At 33.5% G+C, this 10,195-nt stretch overlaps 1 pseudogene; it reads left to right on the forward strand.

The window, feature by feature from the left end:
• On the forward strand, positions 1–4,321 carry LOC112758673 (protein NAR1-like; annotated as a pseudogene).
• Positions 4,322–10,195: the final 5,874 nt, after the last annotated feature.

The raw sequence follows: 10,195 nt of genomic DNA on the forward strand, positions 1-10,195 counted from the left end.
ATGGAAATAACTTTCCCTGATGTTGATTTTTCATCGTTGTATTTACATATAGGGGATGAATTTTATTTAAATGTGAAAAGTAAGGAAGCAAGTAAATCTTGACTATAGAGTCGAATAAGAGGCGATGTGATCATGTGTTATTATTTGTTATAAGCTTCTTTAATTATTGTGTACAAAATTTTATTAAACTTAAACCGTTTTTAAATAGAGACAATCTTTTTTCACATTTTAATATTCACTAATTTGACGAAATTTTTTTACTATGATGCTAAATTATTTGCAACTATATATGTATAAAAAAATCAAAATATCAGATATACGTTAAAATATAAAATACATATTAAAAATAAATTAAACATATATAATGATTAATTTAATAGATAATTTTTTGTGTACACAAAATATTTTTTATTTATTTGTGAAAAAATACATAAATAAGCTTTTAGTTTCCGTAATAGACACATGATATTTACCTACTAAATTTTACAGACACATTATAAAAAAAATGCATAAATAAGCTTTTGGTATACATAATATTTTTTGTTAAATGTGAATATCAAAAGATAGAACACTAAAATATACAGACACATAATTTTCAATTTTAGTTAATACAATTCAAGATATTTTAGTTTCATTTGTTATCAACTTCTTCTATCATATGCGAACATAATGATTAGACTCAGTACATGATTTTTCTTTAAATTCGAACATGATAAGATAAAGCAGCATTATTAGACAAAATATGACAAGACTTAGTAAATAATTTAGGAAAAAAATTTCGGTAAATATAACATAAAGTATTTAATTTTGTTCTCTATCAGTTTTTGACTTTTTTTTTCTACTAAATGTGAACACCATAAGACATTGACACTAATATGATAAGTTTATGTAATAGCTTAAGGACTGAGATACAAAGACATAATAGTTTGTTGTTGGAGATATAGCCGTACCATTCATGCTTAGGAGTCTTAATCTTATAATAGCTTAAGGAGACTTGGTATTTGAATTTATATCAAAGTTTTTATTCATTTTGGCTCTTAGAACAGAATGCAATAAAGGGTGTATTAGATGAAACTATTTAGAAATTACTTCCAAAATACTAGTCCAAGTTGTTCTTAATATCAAAAGCAACTCCTTCCAAATTCACTAAAAAGTCGAAAATTGCAAGTTTGGTAATCAGAATATTCGTAAAAACCCAATGATCAGAATTTACCAATGCCTTAGCAATTTATTTATTCTCCAAACAAAACCTTTAGCACCATAAAAAAACTTCGATCTTGCATAAGAATTAATTAAAGCTGAAATTTATATAGAAGGATTTGATATTATGAGTTTAAAACAGACTTATGAGAAAATATTCTGAAGGTTCTGAAGGCCAAATATGAGAATTTGGATTACACCAAAAAAATTTTTTATGAATGACCATCTAAGATACTAATATCAATAGGTCACAGATATAGTTATTTTTTACCATAAAAAAATAACATATTCCCTTATGTTTATGGGATGGTTTATAAGGCCACTATGTAAGCTTACATAATGAGTTTGTCTGACAATATAGTTGTTGTGTGACGTCTGCGGAGATAGTTATGTTGGAGAAATAAAGTTTGGATTAGTTTTTATCTAATATTAATAAAGGAAAAGCAATTATTGTGTCTGTTTCTCCCCAGTCAAGGTCCTCCCTTGCAGCTCATTTCGACATTTCTCCCATTCAGATGTTGCTTTAGATATGCGCTTTTTGTCTATGAATTACGTGGCTAGGCTATTATTTAAACAATCATTTTAAATTCTTGCCTCCTACATTCAGTTTCTATGAATTCTAGCTTGTTTGGTTTATCTTTGTATCAGATTGTTATTCTCTTATTCTTTTACTCCTGGTTTAAATGTGAAATATTTGCTATTACATGTTTTCAAAAAGCTAACAAAATTTTTCAATTCATTGGGAGCGATCGCAATTTTCGATATAAGTTGTAGTAGAGATTTCACCCTTATTAAATTTTGTATGGAATTCATGTCAAGGTACAAACAGAGTCAACTGTTTGATTATGAGAAGAATAAGTCGAGCCTACCTATGATTGCTTCTGCATGCCCAGGTATATAAATTTAACTCTTTATTAGTTTTAGTAACGGCTACATTTAAGACTTGGTTGTTTAATCTAATTATACTTCTAAAAATTATATAAATATTTGTGAAAAGACTAAGTATTTCCTGCAGGCTAAACAAGGTACCTTCTGTGAAAATACTCTTTATTGAAAACTATATCATAAAAAAACACTCCTTTTACTCAACTCAACCAAATGCACTCGAAATTTGCCTCTCAAGCAGATACACCTTAATGCTGAACAACACGATATATGATTGTGATTTGTGAAAGTACTTGCATTATATTTAATATTTCTTGGAAAAGTGTTGAAGAAATATTGGATTTGTAATTCTTTTGATATTGAATATGGAAGTAGGAACTTTAACTGAGATCTTAAGTTATTAATTCTTTAAATCTTTCTGTCTTGAGCATAAAATAAATGAAAAATGGCTTCTTTCTTTAGTTACTAATGGCTTTGTGGAATTGCATTTGGAGTTTGTGATAAGGAAGGGGGAACCAAAAAATTTACTTTCAAAATATTTAGAATAGGTTTTAGTAATTAAGGGTTCAAGTAGGAGGGAGAAAATGCTAAGTGATTGCTTGATGCGAACATATGTTTTCAGGTTAGACATGTTATGCAGAGAAGCAACTTTGGTCGTTTGTTTTAGCAAATATTTCAACAGTAAAAAATCCACAACAAACAATTTAAGTCATCATAAAACACTCTTTATACCAAGATATGGGGCTTATGTAGGGTGTTCACTCAACATAATAAAGTTTCTACTGATGAAAATGTCTCTTATTATTATATGAGGTCTTGAATTTTTTTTTCAAGCTGAAATGAATAAGAAGCCATCTTTTCCAATTATCTATGTAGTGAAATGCTTGGAAATTTTTTAACAGCCTTGAAGAAATTTACCACGTCACTGTTATGCCTTGTTATGATAAAATGCTTGAGGCTACTAGGGATGACTTTGTTATCCAACTGGAGTCCCATGATGAAAGGAGTGGGAATGAAGATAACATGGTGATAGAGGTCCAGTCTGTACTGACAACAGGAGACATTTTAGAATTGATTCTGATTAGTATTTTCCATGGATCTTCTCAGTTTTGTGAATTCATTCACTTCTATCAAATTGTTTGTGAATAATTTTGTGCTCCATTTTTATTTTGTAGTTAAAAGTTGTTAATTTTCAAAGTTTAGAAGATCTCCTTTGGATAGACCATAAAAAACTAAAAGCTGCCTTTATCTTTTAGTTTCTTGTGTTTGTAAAATAGTTTAGATGTGATGCCTTTTCATGCAGGTTGACAAATATTAATAAAGAAGATTACCTTTTATGGGGTCCGTGGAAGCTCTGGAGGTTATGTAGAAATAATTTTTCGATATGCCGCTAAATTCTTTTTGAAAGACAGATTGATAGGCCTCTAAACTTTAGAAATATACTGAATTCTAATTTTCAAGAAGTTACACTTGAGGCAAGTTCTTGTGAAAATTTTTTTATAGATTTTTTTTATGCTCGAGTATATGAAGGTTGTCAAAGTATTTAAGATATTACATATTCATGTATAATAACAATTTACAGAATATATATCATTATCTTTATATAGTGATATAAATTGCTTTCTAATATCTATGCAGGTGGAAGGGAAAATAAATAGTGTTGAGATTTTCTCTGTGTTATGATTTTTGGAACCTATAAAACATTGTCAAAAAATTTAAAACTGGTAAATGTGACTATCATTTCCTGGAGGTCACGGCATGTCCTTCAAGTATTGCATTTTTCCTTTCCATCTCAAATTGTTTTGATGTAGCTTTTATTTTTATGTTGATTTAACATTCTACTGATTTTAAGTAAGTTGCTTGAATAACGGAGGTCAAATTAAACCAAAAAAAGGGCAATCTCCCAAAGAATTGAGCTAATTGTTGAAAACTATTTACATGAAAAATGTAAGAACTATTGTAAACTTGCCATTAGTTTTCATGAATGATATAATTGTGGAGCTTTGTAATTTAAGTTTGTTCTGTATTTTTCTCCTTACAATATTTTTGAATCAGTGAATGACTAAATTTCTATATATGCTAGGTTCGTGTAGCGGAACCATTCAATAACCCTATTGTAAGAGGCTTATATGACAAGTGGCTCGAGCAACTTGGCTCTGATAAAGCCAAGAGACACCTTCACACGCAGTACCATCCTGTCGAGAAAAATATTACTTTTCAATTGCATAATTGGTGAGAAAATTTCAGAAGTGAAGTTTGAACAAAAATGGAGCTGGAAGGAACATAACCTTTTTTTCCAATATTTTTCTTCAATTAATTTTGTGGTATCAGAAGGGTCATTATCATTCAATTTTGGTAGTGGGCAGATATTTTCTTATGTATATATAATTTACACTCTCCATATTTATACTAACCCCAGTTAGAACTAGTGAGTCTTGTATTGTATACCCTTCTTCAATTAAGTCTTAAGTCTTAACCCAATTAGATTGCAAATAAAAAAATCACTCAAATATTTGTTTAGTTTTTTTCTTGGAAGCTCTATTATTTGTGGGATCCAAATTTGTCAATGTAACACCCTAACTACCAAAGCTCACACTTCCGGCTGCGCGACTCTGATAGTTCGGACATTACGACGACTTTTATATTATTTAATACTAAAATATGAGCCTGTTTAAAACTTTAAGTCGCAATACCGATCCAAAAATACTTTCATCCGATATCATACATCCATAAATACCATACAACTTACAAAACTCATAAAGAGTACATCCATATATATATATATATATATATATATACATACATATATATAAGTAATATTACAACCATAATCCAATACAATTCCTATCCCTCTTAGAGATTATATCAACATAAAGGCGAGGGTACAATAAACTATAGCTAAAACAATACAGAGCATCTCAACAATAATTAAATAAGCTCTTCGTAACTTCTGCGCCCATATCCTGAAAGGAAAAAAATGTAGGGGGTTGAGAACATCATCCTCGAAAGGGTTCTCAGTAGAGGGTTTTTGGGAATTACTGTAATAGGATACGTGAGTATAAACCGTACCAGTGATTAATAACCGTCTTATGCCTCCTTTTCAAAAACAACGGTTTACAATAAAAGTAAAGTCGGAAATCTTTTCTGAAAGAGGAACCATTCAATTCTCAAAAACTCAAAAGTCTTTCAAAACGGTTTATCTATGCTGAAACAAAATAGCCCTTTCATATTTTATTCAAAACCCGAAACACAAAACTGAAATCAACCATCGGTTCATCTCATTCCAACCACGACCCTAGGCCCAAACAATCCAACCAACAACCAATCACCACAATCCAACAGAGTCCCAGATGCAAACACAGATAGGAAGTTCAAGCACAAACAAACAGTTATTACAAATAGAACAGTTAGCAATTAATCACATAGGCAAACCAAGTATAACATGCACACCCAAACAATGTCACATAAATGCATATGATGCATGCCTGTCCCTAGTGGCTGATGATATCATCTGTCGGTTATATAGCCAACCCGACACGTCCTGGTAGCTAACCATGGACAGAAACACCCATCGCGGAGCAAGTAGGTTTGAGCTACAACCCCATTGCTACTACCCGCTCAACCCAGAGCCAGTGGAATAACCACTACTGCGGCTACTACCCAGGCGGGTGTTTAACAGCTCAACCTGGAGCGAGTGGAATCACCACTACTACCGCTACTACCCAGGCATCACAGTCTCTGACCTGGAGCAAGTGGGACGAACCACAACCCTTGCTACTACCCAGGTATCTCAAGCATATATTCATTCAGTCCCAGTCATAGATCAACATCCATCTCAGCCATCCGGCTTAAGTTCATAATTCATAGTCAGCCATACGGCCCATAACTCATTCAGCAATCAGCCATAAATCAATATCTTACACAGCCAATCCGGCTCACGGTTCAATCCAGAACCAGCCATTATTCATAATCATACACAGTCATTTCGGCCCATAACAAAACAGCACTTTCACCATTCAACATCATCGAATTCATAAAACCGGCATTTAAGCCTCAAATCACTTTTCTCAAGCCATTTCACTTTGAAATCAAATTTCAACTCTTTTCAGCCTTGGCTTTAAAGATCTCATTTCTCAAATCATCTCAGGCTCATAAGGCAAATTTACTCAAAGTAAGTTCCCTTTTTAAAACAAAGCCGCTCTCGGCATCCTCTTTCCAAGACTTCCAAAACCATGGAAAGTTAAAGATTCAATTTGGGAACAATCAAAATCACCCATTCCACAATGGGATTTTATAACAAAATTTCTCGGCAGAGTCCCAAGTCTTTAGGGGAGAATAACATAACTCATTTCGCCAAATTCATTTAAAATCATTAAAACATTGGCTTTCTGATTTGAGTAAGAAAATAGGATCTAAGCCAAACCGAGTCACGTAATCATTTACTTCTTTCAAAGCCGTTTCCTTTACTTAGGCAAAACCAGCTTCAACCCCCCATGATAAATTCTAAAGCGTTTCAACTGTTCAAAATTGTTTTAGTCTTGCAAAAGTTCAGAGTTCAAAGTGTACTTAAAACCTTTCTCAAAACATTTCAAAATAAAACTTGTCAATAGACATTCAGGTTCTTTCAAAGTCATTGAAACTTCTTTAATTGAAACCCCCAAGTCAAATTCAAAGGCATAAACCCTTTTCGCATTCAAACAGCTTTAAAACACAAGTTTTATCTAAATAACTTTCTCTTGAAAGAGATACAATACCTTTCTTAAGAAGCAAGACTAAATCACAATTTCATCTTTACTAACTCATTTCAAAAGCATGAGTCATCCTTTTCTTGATAATTCAAATAAAATAGCAGAAGTCTTTAAGTCATCATTTTCCAGACAACATTTCAATAAAGACTCGGATTTTATAGAAATTTCGGCAGCACCTCCCCTAAAACTTGGACTTTTGCCACCCGGTTTGGGTCCCAACTAAACCGTTTCTCATTCCTTTTCAATAGCTCAAATCCAGAAATCAATTCAAAAGCAAGCTAAATCCAACAGTCGCCTCAGTGGCATATCTCAAGGAAACCATTTCAAAAATCAACTCAATACCAACCGATTTAACTCATTTCTAAAGCTTTAAAGAATCGGTTCAACAATAAATCATTTATCAAAACCAAATCAATTAAAGCAACCCAGGCTGAATTTCAAAAGTATTCTATCTTTCACATCATCAAAATAATTTACTCCATTCAAACCAATCCTCAACGGATTAAACTCATTTCAAATCTTTAAAGAATCAACTTCAAACATTACATTTCACAAGCCACACAACAATTCAGCCAAACCAACATCCATAGTCATTCGAGTCAATCAAATAATACATAAGGCACATACAATCACCAAATACACAATACCTCACATCAGTATCCATATGTAATGATGCGCATAAACGTGTTATGCTACGATTTAGGAAATTGCACGATCGGCAAAATTCCTTCCGGCAAGTGCACCGGTTATCGTTGTCAAGTAAAAACTCACAATAGAGTGAGGTCGAATCCCACAAGGATTGGTTGAGTGAGCAATTCGGATTAGAAGTGTGTTCTAGTTGAGCGGAATCAAGATTTGAGATGAGAATTGCGGAATGTAAAATTGGCGGGAAAAGTAAATGACAAGAAAATTAAATGGCTGAATCTTAAATTGCATGAATTAAAGAGCAGAATGTAAATTGCTGAAATTAAAAGGGAATGGGGATGATTGCAAGAATTGAATTGCAGAATGTAAAGAGAAAGTGGAAATCAGAAATGGGGAATTCATTGGGTTTAGGAGATATTGAAATCTCCGAATCAAAACATGTAAATCTCTTCTTCAACCAATGCATTCATTGAATTTTGCTTGGCAATCTTATATGATTGGATCCCAATTCCTTGGCTCACCAATGCTCTCTAAAAACAAACAAATTCCCAATCCCTTGGTTTAAATGTTCATAAGAAGAGATGATGCTTGATCACTGATTATACCACACAATTTCATGAACCACAATTTGGTAGGATTACATGTCACAATATCCATCCAAACCCCAATCCAATCCACTGTGAGAAAGCTTCTCTAGCATGAATCCTCCATTCCTTTCCCAAGGCTCCGAAGGATTCCAAGTATGAGTAGTTTCTTTCCCAAGACAACTACTCAATGGAATTAGATCGAGAAGCTTTCTAACAAAATTCAAGAGAAAAGATTGAAGAAGAAGATAAACTATTATTGATTCATTGAATTACAATAGAGCTCCCTAACCCAATGAAAGGGGGTTTAGTGAATCATAGCTCTGAATTCAATTACAAAGAAAAGGAAAACTAGCTAAAAGTGAAAGTAAAAGTGAAAAGTCCCCCCTCTCAAATGCAGAAACTAAGGCCTTTAAATAGGCTCCCTAAATTACAAAATGAAAATGAAATTCAAAGCAAATTACAATCAAATGAAAATAAACTATTATAGATGATTCTTGTGGCCTTGATTTGGTGTTGTTGATGGGCCTTGCTTGCTTGAAGGGCTGAGTGACATAATTGATCCAAAAAGGATAATGATCCATTAAACTACACTCAAATGTTGCACCCCCCTTTCTTGAGTCGTCACTTTGTTCTCTTGTAAACCTTGCCAATTTGATGCCAAATATAGACTATTATACCTCGTTGGAAAGCTATGGATGTCAGCTTTCTAACGCAACTGGAAGCACCTCAATTGGATCTCTACAACTCGAGTTATACTCCATGGAAGGTGAAGAGGTCAGCTGGCCTAATTGCATGTTGGTACTATGCTCTTCTATGCACATTACGGGGCTGTTTTCTCCCTCAATTTTTAGTATCCACCATGCATGCCATATATTCTTGGAAAGCTCTAGATGTCTTCTTTCCAATGCATTTTGAATCACCTCATTTGGAGTTTTGTAGCTCAAGTTATTTATGTTTGAAGAAGGCATGGTCAAGCTGTTCCATATAACACGTTTAAGCTTCAGTTTAAGGTTAAACTGAAGCTTAAACGTGGATAAAGGAAGGGCAGCCCTGGAGGTCGAACACGTTTAACCTCCAGTTTGAGGTCAAACTGGAGGTTAAACGTGGAAGCTTAGAATGGTAGCCCTGGAGGTGTCGAACACGTTTAACCTCCAGTTTGAGGTCAAACTGGAGGTTAAACGTGGAACTCCTTCCTGAGTGGCATTATTATTCTGGCGTTTAACCTCCAGTTTGAGGTCAAACTGGAGGTTAAACGTGGAAATGCTTCTTTGGTGAGACCTTCCATTCTGGCGTTTAACCTCCAGTTTGAGGTCAAACTGGAGGTTAAACTTCATTTCCAGCATTTCTTATCCTTCATGATTTTTGGCGTTTAAGCTCCAGTTTAGGCTTAAACTGGAACTTAAACTCCACATGTGATATTCAAGCTTCCTTTATTGATTTTGTTGCTTCCTTGCCTAGCCTCTTCTTCCCTGAAATCATCCAAACAGTTGCATCAAAGTCTTGCTAAAATTCATGAGAATTCTTCCATTCATAGCATTCAAGGAATATAACTAAAAACTCATGGAATTTGCATAAAAATCTTCATGTTTGAATGATTTAAGACAAGCATGACTATTTGGCCAAAATGATTACTTAAGGCTCAAGAAAATGCATAAAACAACTAAAAATAAAAGAAAAAGGCTAGTGAAACTAGCCTAAGATGCCTTGGCATCACAACACCAAACTTAATCCTTGCTTGTCCCCAAGCAAGTTCTGAATTATTGAGAAGAAAGAATGAAACAGAAAGTAAATTCATTAGCCATATCAGTAAGTAATTGACATTGATTAATGGGGTGTTCATGCAGAAAGTTGTTGCAGCATCACTTTATTGTTTCTTAGGTAAGAAAGTCACTTTTTATGTTTCCACTAAAACACTGCTTATGGCCTCTTGTTATTCACATATCCTTGGCAAGTTTCTTTTCTTTGTTTTTCTTTTTATTTGAGCTTATTTGCTCCTTGTTGCTCAGTGTCATGTGTTGCTCAAGCCTTTGGCATTTTCTTTTTCTTATTAGTGCACTACACATATCCACTACAGGCATTTTAGTTCACATTTCTTCTTGAGACATTGGTGCCCAGCACCTCTTTGTGTGA

This window comes from Arachis hypogaea, chromosome 16 (genome assembly GCF_003086295.3).
Source record: "Arachis hypogaea cultivar Tifrunner chromosome 16, arahy.Tifrunner.gnm2.J5K5, whole genome shotgun sequence".
NCBI classification, from domain to species: Eukaryota; Viridiplantae; Streptophyta; class Magnoliopsida; order Fabales; family Fabaceae; genus Arachis; species Arachis hypogaea.